This window comes from Lissotriton helveticus, chromosome 2_1 (genome assembly GCF_964261635.1).
Source record: "Lissotriton helveticus chromosome 2_1, aLisHel1.1, whole genome shotgun sequence".
Classification (NCBI taxonomy): Eukaryota; Metazoa; Chordata; class Amphibia; order Caudata; family Salamandridae; genus Lissotriton; species Lissotriton helveticus.
In genome coordinates this window covers 594,147,828-594,171,589 of record NC_136059.1, presented here as the reverse complement: position 1 = coordinate 594,171,589, position 23,762 = coordinate 594,147,828, and positions in this window count along the sequence as shown.

Below are 23,762 nucleotides of genomic sequence, written 5' to 3'. Positions count from 1 at the left end.
CTCCCTCAAGTGACGATCTTGACGTAGGGTACGACCAGTTTTGCCTTTGGATTACCCAGGCACTGGACACCCTGATCCCTGCCAGATGGATCAAGGCTCGCACCCATACGGCTAGTCCCTGGTATAATTCAGAACTAGCCATTCTGAAAAAGGAATGCAAAAAGGCGGAGAGAGGTTGGAGAAAAAATTATGATGCCAATCTCAAACAGAAATATGTTCTACTCCAGAAAACCTATCACCGAAAGGTTTGCATAACAAGAGCGGCACACTATGCCGATGAAATCAACAGCAGCTCCAACGCCTCTAAAACTGTCTTTAAAATCTTGAAAGACCTTACCGCGAAAAAAACTGCTATTACTGCCACTACCTCTCCTGACCTTTGTAACAATATGGCTAATTTTTTTACCAATAAGATTAGGAAAATTTATGACACCTTCCCAAACTCTCCCCAGTTTTCTGTCACTTTGGACCCCACCAGACCTTCTCTCTCCTCCCTCCCTATACTTGAGCGAGAGAGTTTTCAAAAAATTTGTAAAAAAATCAAATCTGGTTCCCCGGCCGATCCCTTAAAACCTGAGACTTTCTGTGAAGCCCACGAACTTGTCACAGAACCTATACGAGACATCATTAACCTGTCTCTCTCTACCGCCAGAATTCCCTCCAAATGGAAGCAGGCATGGGTATCTCCCATCTTAAAAAAAACTACATTAGATCCCACGCTTCCTGAAAACTTTAGGCCCATCTCCCTTCTTCCCTGGCCAGCCAAAATAATCGAGGCACACGTTAATACCGTTCTTACCAATTTCCTCCTAACCAATAACATCCTGGATAACTCTCAACACGGGTTTAGAGCTGGTCACAGCACCGAGACAGCCTTGCTCAGTGTAACAGAAGACCTCCGTACCATTCTTGACACCGGCGGAACGGCAGCACTGGTCCTGTTGGACCTTAGTGCTGCCTTCGACACGGTGTCGTACGAGGTTCTTCTGATGAGACTGGAGGAAATTGGAATCACGGGGACAGCCCTAGGATGGTTTAGAGACTTTCTTTCCAACAGGTCCTTCAAAAGTATCCACCCCCCCTTACATCTCTAAGGAGCATAGCATCGGACAGGGAGTGCCGCAGGGTTCATCCCTGAGCCCCACCCTGTTCAATTTCTATGTCCGTCCTCTTGCAGAGGTGGCTAGAAGGAGCGGACTGGCATTGGTGTCCTACGCTGACGACACCCAGCTGGTGGTGGCTCTTAATGACAACAGTGGTTTGGAGGCTCTTCACTTCAAACAGACACTTACTGACATCACCAACTGGATGACGGCGAATTTCCTCCAACTTAACGCGGGGAAAACAGAGATACTGCTCCTGGGGAAAAACACCGCGTCCTGGGGAGATGGCTGGTGGCCTGACACCTTGGGCCAACCTCCTAAGCCAAAGGAATGCGTTAAAAATCTGGGAGTCTGGGTGGACTCAGCATTGAAGTTTACTCACCACACTAAAAAGGTGGCTGCCACCTGCTTCGGCATCCTACGCAACCTCAGACCTATATTAAGGTTCTTCGATTGCCGTACCCGCCAGTTAATTGTCCAGGCGACCATCCTTTCAAGACTGGACTATGCCAGCTCTCTTTTATTGGGGGCTAACCTTGCCGAAACCACCAGATTACAGAGTCCAGAATGCGGCTGCCAGGGCACTGGTAGGCCTCCCCCGCCACTCTTCGGTGGCCGGAGCCTTGAAAAAACTGCACTGGCTCCCGGTGGGCAAAAGGATCCAGTTCAAGGCACTTTGTTTAGCCTTTAAAATTCTTAAAACCGCCTCTCCCCCAATGCTGTGCCTCCTCCTGTTGGAGTATATTCCTAGGAGGTCGCTTCGCTCAGAGGGACAACATCTCATGATCATTCCTCGTACCAAACTGGCCAGAATAGGCTGTCGATCCTTTAGCTTCCTAGCTGCCAAGCTATGGAACAATCTACCGGAAACAATCCGTGGCATGCAGGACCTTTTGGCTTTCAGAAAGGCCATCAAAACTCACCTCTTTCAGTAATGCTTCTTCTTCTTTCTGTGCTTCTAACTTTCTGTAATTAGCCTTCTCGCAGCGCCGGGACGCCCCTTGGCTGGGGCAGCCGCGCGCTATATAAATCACTATAACATAACATAACATAACATTGAGTGGGTGAAGATGCCGTGTTTCAGTAAGCTACGGTGCCTCGGGTGCTGCTGCGGCGCCTCGGACACTAGATTGGCGGAGAGCCAACCCGCCCCAGTGGAGGGTTCACCTAATTACGAGATGTATGTTAAACATGGATTGACTCCGATTTTGTTCAATACTTTGTTGTACAAGTATACAAAGGGTAACGTAGATTTGCAATGGCCGTTGACTGGTTCCTTCGATGTGGCAAAACTAGATTATTTGCAGGACAGATTATTTGCTAAGCGTAGCCGCCAGAATATGTTCGATTCCTTGAGGATGTGGCAAAAAGAAGTAAGGGAATGACAGATGAGAGAGGAGAAAGTGGCTCAGAAGAGAGCAGCGCAGACGATGGCACAAAAGGCGAGAGAACATACTAAGAAAGAGAATGAGATACAGATTGAGCGCGTAGACAGACGTCATCGGTTACAGACGGATAAAAGCTATGTATTAAGAGAGGAAGAACAAGATGAGATGGAGGACATTTTGAATGCTCGGCCCCCTCCCCCATATGCTCCGCAATCATTGTACCCCGTGTTGACAGGTTCTGCTTCCCCTGCGGTGGTTTCAGTTCCACAAACGGTTGTTCCTCCCTTGTCCGGCACCCCCACTTCCTCTGTTTTGGCTCCTACTTTATTGAGAGATGTTGAACAAGCATTGTCTTCTGTCACCTCTTCCGTGACTGCGCCCTTGGTTTCTCTTTTTGCGGCGAGCCCACCTGCCTCCTCTGTGATCTCCTCTGCAATTCCCACTGTTTCCGCTAGCGCTATCCCCCAAGGTGAGTTGATGACTCCGACTCGAGGTGCTGGAGGTGGGCTATTTTCCCAAGTACGTAAATTGCTTACACGTTCTACTGTCAGGTTAGATGAAAAAACGATAGTGGCTAATCAGGCTTGTCAGTGGGCTAGGAGTCCTATTTATACACTGGAAGACATCTGGTCCACAATTAAGGATTATGAGCCTCTGATGCAGCAGCATGCTTTATGGCATATGTCAGCGACGCTGATAGCGTTGTGGGAACAGGGTTATGGTGGAACGGCGCCCCAGGTTCTTTATGACATAAAGGACAGAGCCTATAGGGCTAATACTAGTGTGAGGGATGTGGTACAGAGTGTGCGGATTTTGCTGGAATATAGAAATGAATTGCCGTCAGCAGGAGGGCCCTCTTTTTCTGGAGTGCATCCAATGCGAGAAGTTCACCCTATTTTCCATCCTGAAGTGCCGGAAGTGGTAGACCCAGTAACTCAAAATGTGACCAGAGCTCGTGTAGAGGCTCGTTTCCAGGAACAGTAGGTATACACACCTAGGAAACGGAGCGAGGTGTTGGCGCTGAAGGCGCAGTTGCCTGACTCTAGAAAAAACCCGACTGCCTATTACAAAGAATTGACGGAAGCAGCTTCCTCGACGGTTATGACTTTAGCTGACATAGAATTGTTCTTTGGATTACTGGTTCCGGTGGATATGTGGAGACAGGTGAAGGGTACGGATCATGCGGAGGAATTGGGAGGTACTTGGGAGGAATTTAAGGACTGGGACAAGGAACGGAAGCCAGGGGAAAAACCGAAACCTGAGATCTTAGCATTACCAGGGCGAATAATTAAATTTATGCACTCCCTTATTCCTCCAAAGAAGGTGGACTGGGATAAGTTGACTGCATGTTGACAAAAGAAGGACGAAGCGGTTTCGGATTTCTTCACTCGTTTCAAGGAAGCCTTTATGGATTTTAGTGGTCAGGATCTCTCTCAGGATGGGGGCTTGCGACTTTTCGTGAATAGGTGCGTAACCAACTTGTTACCGGAAATATCGGCTAGATTGCAGGCATCGGAGAGCACGTGGACGACGTCCACCCCCTCTGGAATTCTGAGTATGGCTCAGTATTATGAACATAGAGAGAACGAGAACAAAGACAGACAGGAAAAGAAAGCCAAAGATTTGAAGACAAGGGTGCTGCTGCAGCAGGTGTCGAAGGGCCGGGGACGTGGAGCCCCACCTATGGTAGCGGGTCGAGGTGGAAGTAGTTATGGAAGGGGGGAGAGGAGAGAGCGTTTGGGACCGAATCAGTGTGCGAACTGCAAAAAGGAGGGGCACTGGTGGAGAGATTGTCCGGAGTTTCGGTCCAATGCTGGACCAGGCAGAGGTAGAGGTCGTGGTGAATTTCGAAGGGATGACAGACAGTTTGATGAAGGAAGGCGACTAGGGAGAAATTGCTTTGATGGAGAGAGAGATCAACAACATTTTCAAACTGAGGGAGACCAGGATAGAGATAGACAGTACTACCACGACGCATATGCATTGGGTGACATGACTGGCTTCTCCCATAACTAGGACAGCGTAGGACAGAGCATGGGACCAGTTTCTGTGGATGTTGATCAACGAGGGTCCTACGTAACTGCGGATTTGTTGAGGTCTCCTCAGAAATTTTTGGTGGACATGGGTGCTATGAAAAGTTCTGTAGCACGTGCTCAGGTCCCAGGGGCGGCTCTGTCTTTTTTTTTTTTTTTTTTTGCAGAGTTTTATATAGCGCGATCTAGACCCGAACCGAATCAGGTATCAGAGCGCTTTACATAGCACCAGTTATGTTACATGAGGACGGACACACATTCATTTTAGGCACGGGGAGATTAAGTGATTTGCCCAGAACCACAGGAGGTTTTGGCGTTGTTACCGAGACTCGAACCCAGATCCCCAGGTCCGAGGTCGAGCGCCCTAGCCGTTAGGCCAACTCCTCTCCCCTGTCTGGCAAGAATAGTGTTTCCGTTGGGTTCTCAGGTACTCCGGTAATTACCCCCATCTCCAAACCTCTTACACTTACGATTGGTCCTTTCACCGTTGACTCTCCTTTCCTTTTGACTTCAAATTGTGGCGAGAATTTACTGGGTTTGGATTTGTTGAAGAGATTCTATTCCACCATTTACTGTTCTCCGGATGGTGTGTACATCACTTTCGGTCCCACTGTCACGCGTCCGCAACAGTGCTTCTCAAAAGACAAGCCTCTTCCAGCTGAGTTTCAGGTGATCCAGGAGACTTTGTGGGCCAGTGGTGATACTGATGTGGGAGAGATGGATATTGACCCCGTGTCCATCAAGGTTAAGGTGGGAGCCCGATTGCCCCGAATACCGCAGTATAAAATATCTAGGGAGGGTGAAATGGCTTTGCTACAAATAATACAGGATTTGACACGGTCAGGTGTAGTGGAGGAGACAGCTTCTAACATTTGTAATAGCCCCATTCTCCCGATTCTTAAAAGACCTTCTGCTGATGCAGGTGATGGTGCACCTGATGTTTATCGTTTTGTGATTGATTTACGCCACATTAATAAAGTGGTTGAACCCCAATATCCGGTGGTCTCTGACATTACGACGATTTTGACAATGATCCCTCCCACCGCCAAATATTTCTCTGGTTTGGATTTGAAAAATGCTTACTTTAGTATCCCGGTACACCCTGATAGCCGTCATCTTTTCGGATTCTCATTGGCTGGCCGCAGCTTCAGATTTTGTAGAATTCTCCAGGGGTACACAGAGAGCCCCAGCATCTATAGTCAGGCGTTGAAGGCTCAATTGGATGATTTAGAACTCCCCAAGGGCAATGTTTTATTGCAATATGTAGATGATCTTTTAATTGCATCTGACACTGAAGATGGATGTCGAGAAGCTACGGTTAAATTGTTGCACCATTTGGCTCGAAATGGACACAAAGTGTCCCTTCCTAAATTTCAATACTGTCGACAGGAGGTTACCTACTTAGGTCATCTCCTATCGAAGGAGGGGAGGAGGTTGACACCGGAGCGCATCAAGGCGATAACTAACATGGCTGTACCTAACACGCAGCGAGAGGTGCGCGCGTTTTTAGGCATAACGTCGTATTGTCGCCAGTGGATACCCAATTATGCCTTACTAACCAAACCCGTTCTGTATCTGACTACTAAAGAGGTGCGCGAACGCCTACCCTGGACTCCAGCATGTCAAGAAGCTTTTGAGTCTGATTTGTGTTCTGCACCTGTTTTGGGAACTCCTGATTACCAGAAGCCTTTTGTGCTTTATGTACATGAGGCGGAAGGTTGCGCGTTGTCTGTCCTAACTCAATGTTTTGAAGGGAAACAGAGACCGTGTGCTTATTTTTCTGCTATGCTTGACAATGTGGCTAGAGCGTTGCTGAGCTGTCTAAGGGCTACAGCGGCTGCTGCAGTCTCAATTAGACAATCGGCGGGGCTCGTGCTGGGTTCTGATATCACAGTGATGGTACCGCATGCTGTGGACATTTTATTGAACAGAACGCAGACGTAGCATTTAACTAGTGCTCGTCTTACTGGTTATGAGATCACATTATTCGCACCCCATGTTACGAATAAAAGATGTGCCACTTTGAACCCGGCTACGTTGCTACCCATCCCTTCAGATGAAAAGGACAATGAAGTCCATGATTGTTTGTTTCGGACTGAGGAGGAGACGAAGGGAAGGATAGATTTAACGGACACCCCCCTAGATGATCCCGACGGGGAGCTGTATGTTGATGGTTCCTGTTTTAAACTTGCGGATGGTACCTCAACTGCAGCATACGCAGTCACAACATTGAAAACAGTGGTGGAGACTTCTAGGGTCCCGTATCACTCAGCCCAAGCTGCAGAAATAATAGCATTGATGCGAGCGTGTGAATTGAGTGAAGGACTGGACGTGAATATTTACACTGACAGCCAATACACCTTCGGCGTGGCTCATAGTTATGGACGACTGTGGGCAGAAAGAGGGTCTTTGACATCACACGGACAAAGGATTCAGAATGGTCCGTTGATATTACGACTATTGACAGCATTGACGCTTCCCAAACGACTGGCTGTGATCAAATGTAGTGCACACAAAGAGGTGGTGGATGATGTAGGACGGGGCAATGCATTTGCAGATCAGACAGCTAAGGAGACAGCTAGGACAAAACTCCCACGAATGTTTGTGGCAGGACCAGCTAGGTGGATACCGGACATTGACATGTTCATGAATACTGTACAAAGTGTGCGAAACATACAAGAAAAAGCGACTGAGGATGAGTTGAGGATATGGAAGGATGGTGGGGGGCGGTTGGACTCGGATGAGTGTTGGACGGATGTGTCAGACAAAAGGCGATGGTTACTCCCGGACGCATTTGTCCTCCCAGTGGTGACAATGGCTCATGGGCCAGCTCATATTAGTGCGAAAGGAATATGCAAATTACTAGACCCAGTGTGGAGTAATAAGAACTTTTCCAAGGTGGCAACCCATTTAGTGCAGCAGTGCATGGTTTGTTTGAGACATAATCCTGGAAAGGGAACACCTGTTCCGGTTGGTAATTTTGCCCCCCCCCTTCTTTTCCTTTTGAAGTGATCCAAATGGATTATATTGAAATGGAGAGAGTCAATAACCTTAAGTACGTCTTGGTGGTGGTATGCTCCTTTGGTGGGTGGAGGCTTTCCCAACAAAGGATTGTATGGCTATCTCAACAGCTAAGATGTTGATCAAGGAATATTTCTCACATTACGGATTAGCCAGGGTGATCTGGAGTGACAACGGCACATCTTTTAATGCCGAATTGAAACAGATATGTAAGGGACTACAGATCTCACAGAAATTTCATGCAGCCCGACACCCCCAAGCTGCGGGTTTGGTGGAGAGGTTCAATGGGACTCTGAAGTTAAAGATGGCCAAGATACAAGAGAGCACAGGGTTACGTTGGCCAGATGCACTTACCCTGGCTTTGCTTTCCACTAGAGTGACAGTCAATTCCAAGACAGGTGTCTCACCCCACGAGGTTATTTTCGGCCGTCCGGCCAATGTGTGGGGTGTCCCTAGACCTAAATGTTTCTCGGAAATAGAATACCCTTTGTTGATAGATTACCTGTATGCTTTGACTAAAGATCTTCGTTCTGTTCATCAGCAGGTAGCAGACACTCTGAAGCTGCTGCCGGAGGGGAAAGGACACACTATACAACCCGGGGACTGGGTTTTGTCAAGAAGTACCAGTGGAAGTCCTGCTTGGATCCAAGGTGGTCGGAGCCGAGGCAAGTTCTCCTCACCACCCGTACCGCACTCCGGATCCAGGGCCGCAAGGCGTGGACACATGCGTCCCACGTAATGCGCGTTCCACTGCCACTGCCATATGACGAATGGGTGAGAAACGGCGTTGCTGATGACGAATGTGAAGTAGTTCCTCGGTACATACCCTTCTCGAATGCTTTGTTGAAGGGTGAGGAGCCGGATCAAAGAAAGGAGAGGCCGGCTCTGATTGCAAGTGGTGAGGCCTCTCCTGATCACAGTGAGCAAACATCAGCGGATAAGTCCACTGCCATTGAGCCCCCCATTTTGTTTACAGATCCAGAGGTGCAAGGGAGCACTCGTTATAATCTGCGGTCCAGGAAGGGAAAGAAGGAGAACTGAGCACTGGAAGAAGGGCTGAGATAGGGACTAGAAAAGAACAGTGCTGAAGAATAGCTAAGTGTTAGGGACGGACTGCTGGTAAGAGCCCTGGTGCACTGTTGAGACATTATCAGATGGGACACTAGGATTGCGCCTGGGCCCGGATTAAGTGCTCCTGAGTTGCAAAAAGCTGTGCGACTCCGTCGTGGGATTAGGGAGCGAACAATAGAAGCCTGCCTGTGAGGCTTTAACAGACACAGGGAGAAGATCCCTTCTGAGGGTGAAGACTCCCCCCTGGCCGGCTTTGGTGTGACTGTGACTATTTGATTACCTTTTTAGTTTAGTTTTGGACTTTTAGTTAGGGAACATTGAGGTTCCGTGAATTCTGAACCCGTTCCATAAAGGTCATGGTTTCGTTATGAATTTGATATTAGCGAACCGTAACTAGTTAGTGCGGCAAGTATGAGTGTTTTCGTCATGTTAGACTGATGGATTCACTACGTATTTAGGGATTTCGTTCTGAACCCTTGGGTTCCATTTTGTGTATGGCAGCCATTTTGTGGTTGCTCTCACATAGGCCGATGACTGTGGCTGAACAAGTCTTTTAAGTACATGTACACCTTAGCTCCAGTTCGTTCTGACTCCTGTTTGACCTGAGTGAACTGACCCTGTTGCCTGAAGCTGACCTTGTTAAACCAGTTCCTGCCCTTTAGCTGATCAAGATTACGGATCAGAGCACAGGACATCGTAAAAGTTTTATTGCACACAAATATGCCTTATCCTACTCTCACCTGTTTCTGCTCCTTTCTTTATGGTCTATTTATGATTGGGTTGTGGCCTTTTTTTATTATGGGTTCGTTTGACCTGTCTAAAGAAGAATGTTGGGTTTGACCGATGATTGATCATTGTCTGGGCAACTGAAAAGTAGGTTTTACCGTCATGCAATACTTTTGTTGTGGAAACATGTGATTAGTTAAACTGTAAACAAGGAATGTTTGCCTGAAGCATAATGTTTGGCATAAAAAGGGATGACTTGCTGTGTAAAATTGAGCAGTCTCCTGAGAACTCATACCGTGATGATTTCTAGGACTTCTGTTACTGGCTGCAGCCAATAAATTTGATCTTTGACGCCACCAAGAAGTATTTCCGTGTCTCTGTATTCTAAGACAGGTGAACCCGAAGACTTTGGGCGTGCCCCTGGTGCCGCTGGGTCTTAAATAACCCGGTTCTTCAGTTGGCGCCCAACGTTGGACGACTTCAGCGGTACCGGTCCAAGCCTGAAGATCGTGAGGAGCTTCGTGAGGAAATTCTGGAGGACGGCCACCACTTCATTGACCCCGGCATGTCGAATGTGGACTGAAGGTCTTTTCTGCGAGGCTTCCCGCTTTCCTGACGGCTACGAAGGACTGCTGCCCTGACTGTCGCCCTGTCTTGGACCCATTTGTGATGCTTTGTACGGCGAGACGATAGACGGGTCTTCTGGTGGCGTGACTGATTACCTCAGTTAAGTATAAGTGGGTCGCTCCCAGTCCTTAGTTTTTGGTCCTTTGGTTCTTAGTTTGTTTGGTCCTTAGTTTTGATTTGAAAATTGCAATTTCCAAAGCCGAGAGTCTTGTATATTTATGAGTGTATCGGTAGAGATAATCCCTTGAAGTTTGAAGCTCGATTAGTGAGCGAAGATGCCTAATCGTAGCAAATTTGGTACTTGGTTTGGTTGTGGTTGCAACAAGGATTCCCGATTGGAGGATTCGTGTCCGATACCTCCGGTTGGAACTCCGACTTATGAGCTCTATTCTAAACACGGTGTGGGCCCCATTACGTTCAATGAAGTATGAGTCCACTACACTAGAAAAGATGGTGTCTTACAATGACCCCAACATGGTAGCTTTAATACAGAGATTTTAGACAATTTAGAAACTAAATTATTTAGGAAGAAAGCCCGGCCGGCAATGTTTGACTCCTTTCGCCTTTGGCGTAAAGAAGCCAGACAACGAGAAATTAAACAAGCTAAAAGAGATAAAAGAGAAAAGGATGTATCAATAATGCAAGCTGCTAGACAGTTTAAAGAAAACGGAGAAGATAAAGCAATTGAGGTGTCAGATAGGCAACATAATATGGCTATTGATAAATGTTATCCAGCTTTGCCATCTCTTCTTGAGAATGTAACGAAGGACCCTGAGAAGGATCCTTTGATGTCATATTTGTTGAGATTATCACCCCCTTATGCACAGAGTGCTACGGCACCTCCGCAACCTCCAGTTGCACAACCTCATGTTGCTGCTCAGCCACCGGCTCCTCCTCAGCTGGTTTTTCCTCCTACGGCGCAGCCTCCTCTGGGGCCGCCGACTTTGCTATCAGTTTTCTCTGGAACTACTTTGCCTTATTCTCCTGTACCTTCAACTTCTCTTGCTATTAACCCTACGCTTCTATCACCTCAAAATACTTTGTCTCCTGTCCTTATGACAGCTTCTCCTTCTGCTCGACAACGAATGACTGATACTGTTACTGGTCTTTTGTCTCCTTTCTTTGGGTCATTGAGTATGACCCCTGTTTCTGCACGTAAACAAATGCGTAGTCAGCTACCTGGTCCCAAAGAACGGGCAGTGTTAGATCTCTTGGCTCGCAGATGGATTTCGAATGTTTCGAGGTATAACTTAGAGTCAGTTATGGATGTTTTCCAGCAGTGGGAAGCACCCAAGCAAAGGTATGTTTTTGAAGTTATGTGTGCTTTCCTTCGTGAGGAATGGGAAGATAATGATTTGGGTTCAGTCCCTGTAGAATTGCTAAATGTCCAGTCTGAGTTTGCGAAAGGGACGATAGTGGGTCCCGGAATTGAGAATGCAGTTGCGATGGTACTTGCGTTAAGGAGCGATTTCTCTTCTCAGCGACTGTTTGAACCTGATTCCTCTGTTAGAAGAAAAGCGAGACAGTATCCCATGAGAGAAGTTCCTCCTGTATGGAAGGAAGCTGTTCAGGCTAATGTAAATCAGGGTATTGTTGCCGCACCGGCTCATTTTCAGCGAGTATGGGTACATGTGCCATGGAAGAGAGCAGAGGTCTTGGCTCTTAAGCAGACCTTACCTGATCCCCGTAAGAATCCTGCTGGCTATTACAAAGAATTGTCCCAGACAGTTGACGCATGCATCATGAATTTGGCAGACATAGATATGCTGTTGGGTAATGTAGTACCTCAACCTCTATGGGCAAAGTTTCGTCATGAGAATCATACAGTAGAATTAGGAGATACTTGGGCAAATATTATTGCTGCGGATGGTAGACAACAGGGAGGTGCTAAACCTGAACCTTTGGTTACGGAATTGCCAGGTAGAATTATTAATTTAATGAAGACGATGATGCCAGCGTTACGAGTAAATTGGGACAAGTTAGCAGCATGTAGGCAGAAGAAGTACAAAAGTGTATCTGATTTCTTCACTAGATTTGAAGAGACATTTATAGATCATAGTGGCCAAGATATGAGTACGGAAGGTGGACAAAGATTGTTCGTAGATAAGTTTGTCTTTAACTTACTTCTTGAACTGTGTACTAAATTGAAAGATTCTGAGAGTTCTTGGGCTGTTTCCTCGTCGGCCCAGATATTGGCAAATGCACAGTAGTATGAGAATAGGGATAAGGACGAAAAAGACAGAGTAGAGAAAAAGACTAAAGACAAAGGTTCTTTTGCAGCAGGCGTATCTGCCTCGCTCGAATCAGCAAGAATCGCAGCAACGCCCACAGTTTCAGCAACCTCCACCATTTCAGAGGCCACAACAGAACGCTGGGTATTTTCCTCCAAGACCACCCTTGGGTTTGAATCAGTGTGCGTATTGTAGGGAGGAAGGCCATTATAAAAATGAGTGCCCTGAGTTGCGATAGCGCACGAGTGGTATGACGGCCCCGAGAGGCCGTGGTGGTTTTCAGCAAGTGTCTAGGGGTAGAGGACGTGGAGCGTTTCCTCAGAATGAACGTTCCTTTCCCCCACAGAATTCTATGAATTGTTTTGATCAACAGAAAATTGCATCTGGTCAGCCGACTCAGTACTATGCTGATGACTATTATGTTGAGAGTGAGAATGCTGATTATAATGATTTCTAGGACAGCCATGGATAAAGAGAGGGAGTAGTGTCGGTTCCAGTAGATCAGAGTGGGCCTTATGTTGCAGTAGCCACATCGGGTGTGGTAGAGCCTTTTCTTTTGGATACTGGTGCAGCGAAGAGTTCTATCATGCACTCTAAACTCCCTGGCGCACCTTTGTCTGGCTTAACTAATGTTTCAGTAGGATTCTCTGGCGCCCCAGTTCGTAACCCAGTTTCTAGTCCCTTGTCTCTTTCTATAGGGCCTTGTGAGTTAGAAGCACCTCTCATTTTAACGACAGGTTGTGATGAGAATTTGTTGAGTTTGGATTTGTTGAAAAGGTTGCATGCAACATTACGTTGTTCTCCTTCGGGAGTAAAGCTTACATTGGGTAAGAAAGTGATCTCTCCAATGTATTTGTCTAAAGATCGGCTTCCACCGGAATTGCGTTCTCTCCCTGATACTCTTTGGGCTACTGGTCCTAATGATATGGGTCTTTTGGAGATTCCACCTTATGTTGTAACGCTTAAAGCGAATGTTAAAATGCCGCATATTCCCCAATATCGGATTTCTAGCGATGGTGAAAGAGCGCTTTTAGCGATCATCTATGATTTGATTGAGAAAGATGTGATTGAAGAAACAAGAGGTAATGTGTGTAACAGTCCTGTTTTGCCTTTCCTGAAACACACTGACTCTTCTCAGCCACCTGTTTACAGGTTTGTGATCGATCTTAGAGAGGTTAACAAGATTGTTGTGCCACAGTTTCCAATTGTTCCGGATATTACTGCTTTGCTGACTTTGATTCCTGCTTCAGGTGCCTGGTTTTCAGTCATAGACTTGAAAAATGCTTTCTTCAGCATTCCAATTGCTGAGGAGAGTAGAGATATTTTTGGCTTCTCTTTAGGAGGCCGAAGCTTCCGGTTTAAGAGAGCTCCCCGATGCTATTGTGAAAGTCCTTCTATCTATAGTCAAGCTTTGAAAACTCAACTTGATACTCTTGTGTTGCCTGCTGGTGCTGCTCTTATTCAGTATTAGGATGATCTGTTAGTGGCCGCTGATGATGAGAAAACTTGTAAAGAAGCTACTCTTTCTTTGTTGCAACATCTGTCGGACTTGCATCATAAAGTGTCACCTTTTAAGTTGCAGTATTGCTGCCAAGAAGTGACCTACTTAGGTCATCTCTTGTCAAAGGAGGGTAGAAGCATACCCCTAAAAGATAATACTGCCTTGTCCACTGCTAAAGTCCTGGTCAAAGAATATTTCCCTACGTTTGGGTTGCCAAGGATGGTATGGAGTGATAACAGAAGTGAATTCGTGGGGAAGGTGATGAAGAGTGTGTGTGAAGGGTTGGGAATTCACCAGAAATTCCACGCTGCGAATCATCCCCAATCAGCTGGTTTAGTTGAGTGCTATAATGGCACGTTAAAGTTAAAGCTGGCTAAGATTCAAGCGAGCACTGGTCTTCAATGGCCTGATGCTTTACCGTTGGCACTTTTGTCGACTAGAACTACAGTACATTCCCGGATAGGCCTTAGTCCCTATGAGATACTTTTTGGCCGTCCGGCAAATGTGTGGGGAGTGCCGAGGCCAACGAAGTTTAGTGACATCGAATATCCTATGCTAGTGGACTACTTGTATGACTTGACGACTAAATTGCGTGTCTTACATCAACAGGTTCATGATAAATTGCCGCCAGCTTCTGCGGACCCAGGTCACATCCTCAATCCCGGTGACTGGGTCCTGGTGAAAAATTTTCAGCGGACTAAGAATGATCAGCCCCGCTGGAATGGACCGTACCAAGTCCTGCTATCTACGAGGACTTCAGTAAAGGTTTTCGGGAAGAAAAACTGGATCCACGGCATACATTGTAAGAGGGCGCCGTTGCCTCTGCCGTACGACCAGTGGGTCCGTGAAGGTATTGCAGATTCAGAGACTGAAAGGGTGCCGAAGTTTCCACCGTTTAGCGACGCTGAGTTGGTGTGGAGAGGCTCAGAGAAAGAAGATGACGATGTCCTTCAAGAAGCTGTGCCTGTGTCTCAAAGATTAGACACTACTGAACCTGAACTGTTGTTTCAGCCTCAAAGAGCGTTATAATCTACGTCCTAGAAACAATGGACTAATAAAATAAATGAATTCCTTTTTTTGATTTTTGGAACTGAACTCACTCAGGAATTGAACTCTCTCAGCCAAGAAACTTTTTTGGTATATTTTTGTGAACCACCATCCGGGTTCAGCTGTGGGGTCACGGTGTAAAGACTACAGAGTGCAAGCCGAAGACGCAAGGTCGACGGTTCTGGTTGGTCTAAGGGAGTTCCCTGGGCTGACAGAAGCATTCCTTAGCAGAAGAAAACCAACCGCCGTGAACAGCATCAGTTAGAGGATGGAGTTTTTTGAGATTGAGAGAGCCGTTGAGAAAATTAACTTTAAGAAGAAACTGTGTAAAATTATGCATAGCAAATGTTTTCTGATCACATGTCTTTTGATGTTTTTTAGCATGACGTTAGCTTTGGTGGGTTGGTTTGTATTTTCTCTTCAACTGATTTCTGCACCCATTTTCCAACCTACGACTTTACCTGCTACTACTTCTTTGCATTCTTTTAATACTTTACCTGAACACGAACAGATTAGAAGGTCGGAATTTGTGAATAATTCCTTTGTGCAACTTCTTCATCAACACCAGTTAGTAGTAAACGCCACTAATTGTTGGGTGTGTGGTCTTATGCCACATACTATGGATAGATGTATTCCTTATCTGGTTCTGCCATTCAGTTATAACGGGTCCGTATGGGCATATCAGACGATGTTTATTTATGCCATCGAAATCTATCCCCTGCGTTCCATGAGAGATAACTCAAGTAATAAAGCCTTGGTGAAGGGAATTACAGATATGAGTAGAGATATCGAAATGTATGAGACTATTCCCAAGGATGAGTTACTAGCATATGTTGGTTGGAATGCAACCGGATATAGTATTAGTCTGGGTGAGAAGCAGAGACGAAAAAGGTCACCTCCGATTTGGATTGTACCCTATCGTGGTCATTTTTGTCTGCAAGGGAAAGGCAAGAATCCGAGAGCTCAGTTAGGGAAGAGTGTTTGTACTCAGACGTATGTCTTTGCGTCCCAAACTTCCCCACCGTTTTTAGCAGCTAAGGGCACGTATTTTGTCTGCTATGATAGAGCATATACATGGTTGCCCCCTCATTTTTCGGGAACATGTTATGTTGCATATTTGTTGCCTCCTACGTACACTGCTCCCGTAGATTACCACAGAACGAGAGTCGTTAGGGGTGTCTTCAGTAAGGAAGATACCACTGGACAAGAAGTGGGAGACTTTTTCAAGGGTTTCCTACCGTTTTGGGAACCTATGGCAAACACTAGAAACTTACGGCAATTAACGAGAGTGGTTGAATCCACCATAAATGAAACTGCCGGTGCCCTTAGTAATCTGACCGCTGAGCTTCAAGCGGATCGCCTTATGACGTTACAGAATCGAATGGTTTTAGACGTCATACTTGCAGATCGAGGTGGGGTATGTAAAGTGATCCAATCGAGTTGCTGCGTTTTCATACCAGACAATGCTCCTACAGTATACCAGGCCATTTCTAAGTTACATAAGATCTCTGAGTCTATAAATGTGGATAAAGGAGATTGGTCGTTGATTGGATGGTTTTGGGAACTGTTATCGACCTGTGGATGGAAGATTCTGATGATCATTGGGATGGCTTTAGCAATTATTTTCCTGTTCTGTCTTTGTGTGCAGTGCACTCCTGCTATATGTGGCCTCTGTGCTACTACGTGTGCAAGGAGACCTGTCCCAAGAGAGGTACTAAGTAATAGGATTATGCTGCAGCAACATCTTGATGATCTGATGAATATAGACCTGGATTCAGATTGACGTGAGTTTAGGTTATTTCCTATGTAAGGGCAAAAGGAGGGTCTGAGGTTCCGTGAATTCTGAACCCGTTCCATAAAGGTCATGGTTTCGTTATGAATTTGATATTAGCGAACCGTAACTAGTTAGTGCGGCAAGTATGAGTGTTTTCGTCATGTTAGACTGATGGATTCACTACGTATTTAGGGATTTCGTTCTGAACCCTTGGGTTCCATTTTGTGTATGGCAGCCATTTTGTGGTTGCCCTCACATAGGCCGATGACTGTGGCTGAACAAGTCTTTTAAGTACATGTACACCTTAGCTCCAGTTTGTGCTGACTCCTGTTTGACCTGAGTGAACTGACCCTGTTGCCTGAAGCTGACCTTGTTAAACCAGTTCCTGCCCTTTAGCTGATCAAGATTAAGGATCAGAGCACAGGACATCGTAAAAGTTTTATTGCACACAAATATGCCTTATCCTACTCTCACCTGTTTCTGCTCCTTTCTTTATGGTCTATTTATGATTGGGTTGTGGCCTTTTTTTTAATTATGGGTTCGTTTGACCTGTCTAAAGAAGAATGTTGGGTTTGACCGATGATTGATCATGGGCTGGGCAACTGAAAAGTGGGTTTTACCGTCATGCAATACTTTTGTTGTGGAAACATGTGATTGGTCAAACTGTAAACAAGGAATGTTTGCCTGAAGCATAATGTTTGGCATAAAAAGGGATGACTTGCTGTGTAAAATTGAGCAGTCTCCTGAGAACTCATACCGTGATGATTTCTAGGACTTCTGTTACTGGCTGCAGCCAATAAATTTGATCTTTGACGCCACCAAGAAGTATTCCTGTGTCTCTGTATTCTAAGACAGGTGAACCCGAAGACTTTGGGTGTGCCCCGGGCGCCGCTGGGTCTTAAATAACCCGGTTCTTCAAAATGTACCCCTTTGGTCGTCCTATCCCAGAGGAGGAGCAGCCTTTTGCAGCTCCTCGTAGATCAGAACCCGACTCTCCATGGCTTGCTCTGTCACGGAAAGGGAAGATTGTGGCCATTGTAATACTCATCATTGTATTTCTAATAATTCTTGGAATACTGTTCTTCCTAGATGAAGCCTATCCTGTTCACATGTTTATCCCTACCCCTTCTGCCCTTCCCGAGCACCATATGGTTACTGTTGATTACGGTGAACAATGTTTGCGAAAAGGTTACCGTGATAATGTTTTTATCAAGACTTTACATCATGCCCATGCTGTGTATAATGTGACAGATTGTTGGGTTTGTGGGTTGCTACCTTCTGCTGCCTATAAGAAGGATAGGTTGCTGGCACTCCCTTTAACTCCTGTGATTAGCTGTGTGGGATGGTATACTTTAATTGGCATGGTGAAATTCTTTCAACAACCTGACTTTCTAGATCCTCGATTACCTAGTAAAGGATCTACTCTGACAATGCGAGTACGCCCTATGCCCACCTCTTCCCTTGGACAGTTGTTTACTGACGGACGTTTTGATCAAACATTTCTGGAAACATGCTCGAAGAAAGTGGAACGATTTGTGACTCCTAACGACACTGACAAAGTTAGGGAGAGTTTCCTACAGTTGAACTCTTCTCTGGCTTATAGACACCCTCCTGTGGCAAACAATAGTAGTCATTCTTTGGTGCCCTTGGCAGTTGTTGGGCCCTCACCATTCTTCTGAATCCTGGGGAGGGGCCCTGTAAAGGTTGGGGACAGTTCTTACAATGTGACTGCCTCGATTCGCCTGCCCCTTAGTCTTTCTTTGGTCACTCCCCCCAATATTTACTTTGTTTGTGGAGATAATGGATACTTGTGGTTGCCTGAGGGTTGGGGTGGGGTCTGCTATCTGGCCTATCTGCTTCCTCCTGTCTATGTAGCACCCTCAGACTACCATAAGACTCATCGTCGGTTTGCTATAATGCCTGGACAGCGTCAAAGGAGGGCACTCCAAGTTGAGGATGTAGATCAGACTGATACTTCTTTGCAGCAATGGACAGATTTTTCTAAGGGTTTACTGCCGTTTTGGGGTCCCATATTTAACAGTAGGGCTATTCGGAGACTGTCAAGGGTGAGGGAAAAAGTAGTGAATACTGAGGCTGATATTGCAGAGAATATGTCTGTTGAGATGCAGGCTATAAGATTATTTACGATTCAGAATAGAATGGTGCTTGACGTCATCCTAGCTGATAGGGGTGGAGCCTGTCGCGTCATCGGGACTTCTTGCTGTGTGTACATTCCTGACTCGGCCCCCACTGTTAACTTAGCTGTACAAAACCTTCATAGACTAGCGACTGAACTTCATCAGGACACTGGTACTTGGTCACCACAGAAATGGCTGTGGGGTGTTTTCTCCCCTTGGGGCTGGAAGATTTTGATGGGTGTTGTAGGATTAGTGGGTATATTGCTGACCTGTTGCCTGTGTGTTTATTGCCTCCCCCCTTGTTGCTCCATGTGTGTCAGTAACTTGCAATCTCCTAAAAGACCGACCCGCCAGTATCCTGTTTTAAATGAGATAGAACTCAATGATATTAACTGGTTGATGCTTATTGATGATGATGTTTTTGATTAATAAGTTTCCCCCGTCCCTAGAATGATGTGTAAAGTCCTTACCTTTCAGCTAATAAAGGCTACGCCCATGTTAGCCACATAATGCTAAAAGGAGGGCTGATAGGTTTCATTTTCCGATGCCCCGCCCACTGACAGTTACATTTATGAGTTAGCATAATGTGTCTAACTAACGATGTATTCATTTATGCATTTACGTTTATACTCTCCATTTCATTATTCATTTATGCGTGTGATGTTGTTCAGTTTTCTTAGCTTAGCCTGTGTGCCACCATTTTGGGTTGCTTCTCTCTGCGTGCGAGTCGCACTCGCTCACCCCCTCCCTTAGGAATAGGAAAAATCCTGGACGCAGCAGTTTTCGTTTCTTAGCTAGCTGTGATCGAAACTAATAACAAAAACCCTAATCAGTAATGTTCTCATGCGCTGGAGATGCTGAGGCTCGGCTCCACTGCCTTGGGCAGAGATAACCAAATGTTGCTATTGCAGGTGCAGATGCCACTTGTATGAGGCCATTGTTCGCCCTCTCCGGGGTCCAGTACTTTTCCAGTATGGGCGTGTTTTTCTCTGCTGTACCATGTTATAATGTATTGCTGTGATAATATGAGTCAGTCCTCTCGGCGCACTCTTAGAGGTGAGGTCGGACACGGCCCTCTCATATGGGAGTTTGTGGCCTAATAAAATACTTTGTTTATTCTTCTCCACTGTCCAGCTGACTTCTTACTTGGTGATTATAGGTGAGTGCGGTAAGTCACTCGGGTGGATTTGAGCCACGCTTATCAATCTATGCTTAAATGAAAATGCCATGTTTCGAAATGAATATGAGACACATTAAAATACAAATATGATGCATAGAATTGATTAGGATATGCATTGAAATTAATATGATCGCTCTTCAAAGGAATATGACATGCATTAAAATGAATAAGGCTTATACCAATATGAATAGGACATGTGGTGAAATTAATATAGCATGCTCTGAAAGTAAAGGGACCACCATTAAAATAAATTTGACATGCCCTGAAATGAATATAACAATTTTCAAAAGAAATAAGGCATGCATTGAAATGAATAGAACACATTTTGAAGTGAGAATAATACATAGTGAAATGATTATGACACATGTTGAAACGAAAATGTTATATTGAATTTAATATGGCAATTGCAAGCCCTGTGTGGTATTGGCTTTTTGAGTTGAGGATGCCCTTGGTACTTTATAGTCCCACTGTGGCTTCTTTTGTGTATGAACTGTTGGCAAGTGAGCCAAGGATCTTTGATAAGATCCTATGGGAAAGCTTGTTACTCTGAATCGACCAGAGGGCTTTGTCCATCACATATGATGACATCCTAAAAGTCCTGTTTTTAGGTAATATATTACTTTCATAAAAAATTAGAACCCTTCCCCATTCACAATCTGCAAAATGTACGTAATTACATCGAGGAGCTGAATGAATCTGGAAATCCTTAAGGAAAGCAAATTCCAGGCAGGTTGTTTACTGAACAGTGTAATTGACATGTTTAATGTGCTGCTGCTCTGAGTCAGAATAAATGAGAATATTGTCTATATAAACGATACAGAAAACGTACCCCCTTAGTACATCATCCATTAAGTATTGAAAAGCCGCAGGTGCGTTGCAGAGTCCGAAGGGCATGACCTGATATTTGTACAGACCGAATTTAGTTCTGAATGCGGTTTTCCACTCATTGCCCTCTTAGACTCGCACGAGATGGTAAGCATTCCGGAGGTCCCATTTAGAGAAGACTGATGCCTCTTTGAGTTGGTCAAGCAAAACTGGTATTAACTGCAGTGGGTATTTATACTTGACTGTAATTCAATTGATGGCCTGGTAATCAATGCTGGCGCGTAACTTGCCTCCTGCAAAGGAAAGGAGAAGAGGGGCAAGGATGCTGGTTACAAAGATGGTTGAATACATTCAGACACCAAATAATCATCTAGGTACTCTCAAAAATGATGTGTCTCCGATTCTGTCAAGGAATATATTCTGCTACAAGGTATGGCTGCCCCAGAGTCAAAGTCTATACGGTAATCGTATTTTCTTTTTATTTAATGTGGATTCGATTTTGTCAAAAGATATGTGCATAATTAAGTTAAATAATGTTTCCATTTTAAGACAAATATAAACGTTTTCAACATGAACAGAAATATATATTTATTTTAAAAGTGTTTTATTTGATTTATTTAACATATTATTCATGTGGGTTGGTTTTTTAAGTCCCTGCTCTATTATTTTCTTTGGCAGTGTTTTACAGTACCTGTGTGTGTGGGCATGTGTGATTCTTGAAGTATTCCATTGCTGGGCTGGAGAACCCTTGCTACTATTGCGTCACCTTTAGGGCTGTAGTAACTTTACAAATGTAGTTTGTGAATAGCAATGTGCTTACTCCTTTGCCTATGAGTCTATGTAGTAGCCTGTTCTTAAATACCCCTAACCCCTTCTATTTTGTTGTAAGTATTCCCTATTTTCCAGCCTTTGCCCCTCTCACATGTATTGCTGCTTAGTAAACGTACATGTGCTCAGAATTCTCTATTGAAAATGTAAAAGAGGAGCAGGTAGAGAGCTCAAAGGCTAGGTTTGTGAATTGCATTTTTAGTAAGCAGTTTGTGAATAGGTTCCTTAAAGAGTGGTGTGGTAAAAATGGTCTAGCTATATTTTTTAGCTGTTTAATTTAGAGACCAACATTCCATTAATTCGCTAATACATAAATATCTAAATCGTAGTACATGGGTAATTGATTTAGGGCTAATAAACGAGCCTTGTAACATGACCCAGTAATATTTATGCATGTGTCCTAATTACTTTCACCACTGGGAGGCAGTATTACCCTTAGCTAGTTGTAGCAATGCTACAGTCATACAGAATGACGAAGCAGAAATACTGCTTAACATATTTATTTGTCGAAAGCCTTTGCTGAACGCCATACATTTGTCGCGAGTCTGTCACTGTCATCTGAGGGTCATTCAGTAGGCCAGTCCCAGGCCTAAACGAGGCAAATGCTCACCAGTATGACAGTCCGGGATTTGTGCGTCATGCCTCCCACTGAAGACATGCCGTTGTTGTTTTTTTGACGACGAGTAGCTGTTTCGTGAAGTGTCTATTCTGCTTCTCAGAGAAAGTGCGTGTTTTTATCCTGCAGTATTGTAAGAGTAAAAGATGAGGTGATTTAGACGGCGGTAGAGGAAGCTGCAGGGGCGGGCAGGCGGCGCGCCTTGTAATGGAAACAACTCAAGCCAGAGTGGGCCTCTAGGGCTGCCCTTCACACTGCATGTCGAAAATGAAATAGCAACAAATTAAATCGCACTGCGTATTGCACAGAAGGTTCTGCTCTATTTATAGGTCGCTGCTATGTTTAACTCTCTCACACCTCCTCCACAGCACATCACGAGGCCGCCCGAGGCCCACGATGGATAGACAGCATCGGCTCTATTATTTTTAAAATATTATTCCGTTTGATGTCTGCCTTGTGACTTTTGTGTATGCTGCGTGCACCCATCTCTTCATAGTTCATTTATGTATTATACCGCCAGAAAGAGCTGTTTTCCGAATCATGGCAAAGTGGGCACATTTAGTGCCAGATGTATCAAACAGTTTGCCCATTCTGTGTCTATGGGAAAATGTGTTCATACATCTAGTCCTTATTAGTGAGCCCCTGGGCAGGAGTAAGTCATCTGACAGATTGAGAGCGAAATATCCGCCTCCCATTCCAATCAATAAAGCTCAACTGTTGCAGAGATCAAAAACAAAACGCCAAAAAATGGCAACTGCCGCATCCACCAAACCGGTGGTGCCCCACCCCACCGAGAGGTAGAGGGCTGCAGGGTTTCAGACACTTTATTCCGCTCTCTGCCATTGGAAACCTTTCACCTAATGACTCTCAGCTCACAGGGATGGTCTCCCCACCCCATTTAAGGCGGTGCGGCTGTCACTAGATTTCCTTGCCGGTGAGCGCCATGCAATGTATTGTACTGTAGCTTTTCCATAGTGCTTTCCTATTCTTGTCAAGGCTCCAAAGCGCTTTCCACGCTGTCAGGTGACTATTGCAACTCTGCATGAATAGGACAAGGGCGTTTGCTGGTAGTATTTGGGTAATGGGCAGGAGAAGGGTGTATAAGGTGATATATGGGAGAAGTTTGTTTGTAATATTCATGTAATGGTTGGGAGAAAGGTGTTGGTTGTATTCAGGTAATGGTAGGGAGAAGGGTGTTGCTTGTATTCAGGTAAAGGTTGGGAGAAGGGTGTTGGTTGTATTCAGGTAATGGTAGGGCGAAGGGTGTTGCTTGTATTCAGGTAATGGTTGGGAGAAGGGTGTTGGTTGTATTCAGGAAATGGTTGGGAGAAGCGTGTTGGCTGTATTCAAGTAATGGCTTGTAGAAGGGTGTTGCTTGTATTCAGGTAATGGTTGGGGGAAGGGTGTTGCTTGTATTCAGGTAATGGTTGGGGGAAGGGTGTTGCTTGTATTCAGGAAATGGTTGGGAGAAGGGTGTTGGCTGTATTCAAATAATGGCTGGGAGAAGGGTGTTGCTTGTATTCAGGTAATGGTTGGGGGAAGGGTGTTGCTTGTATTCAGGAAATGGTTGGGAGAAGGGTGTTGGTTGTATACAGGCAGTGGTTGGGAGAAGCGTGTTGGTTGTATTCAGGTAATGGTAGGGAGAAGGATGTT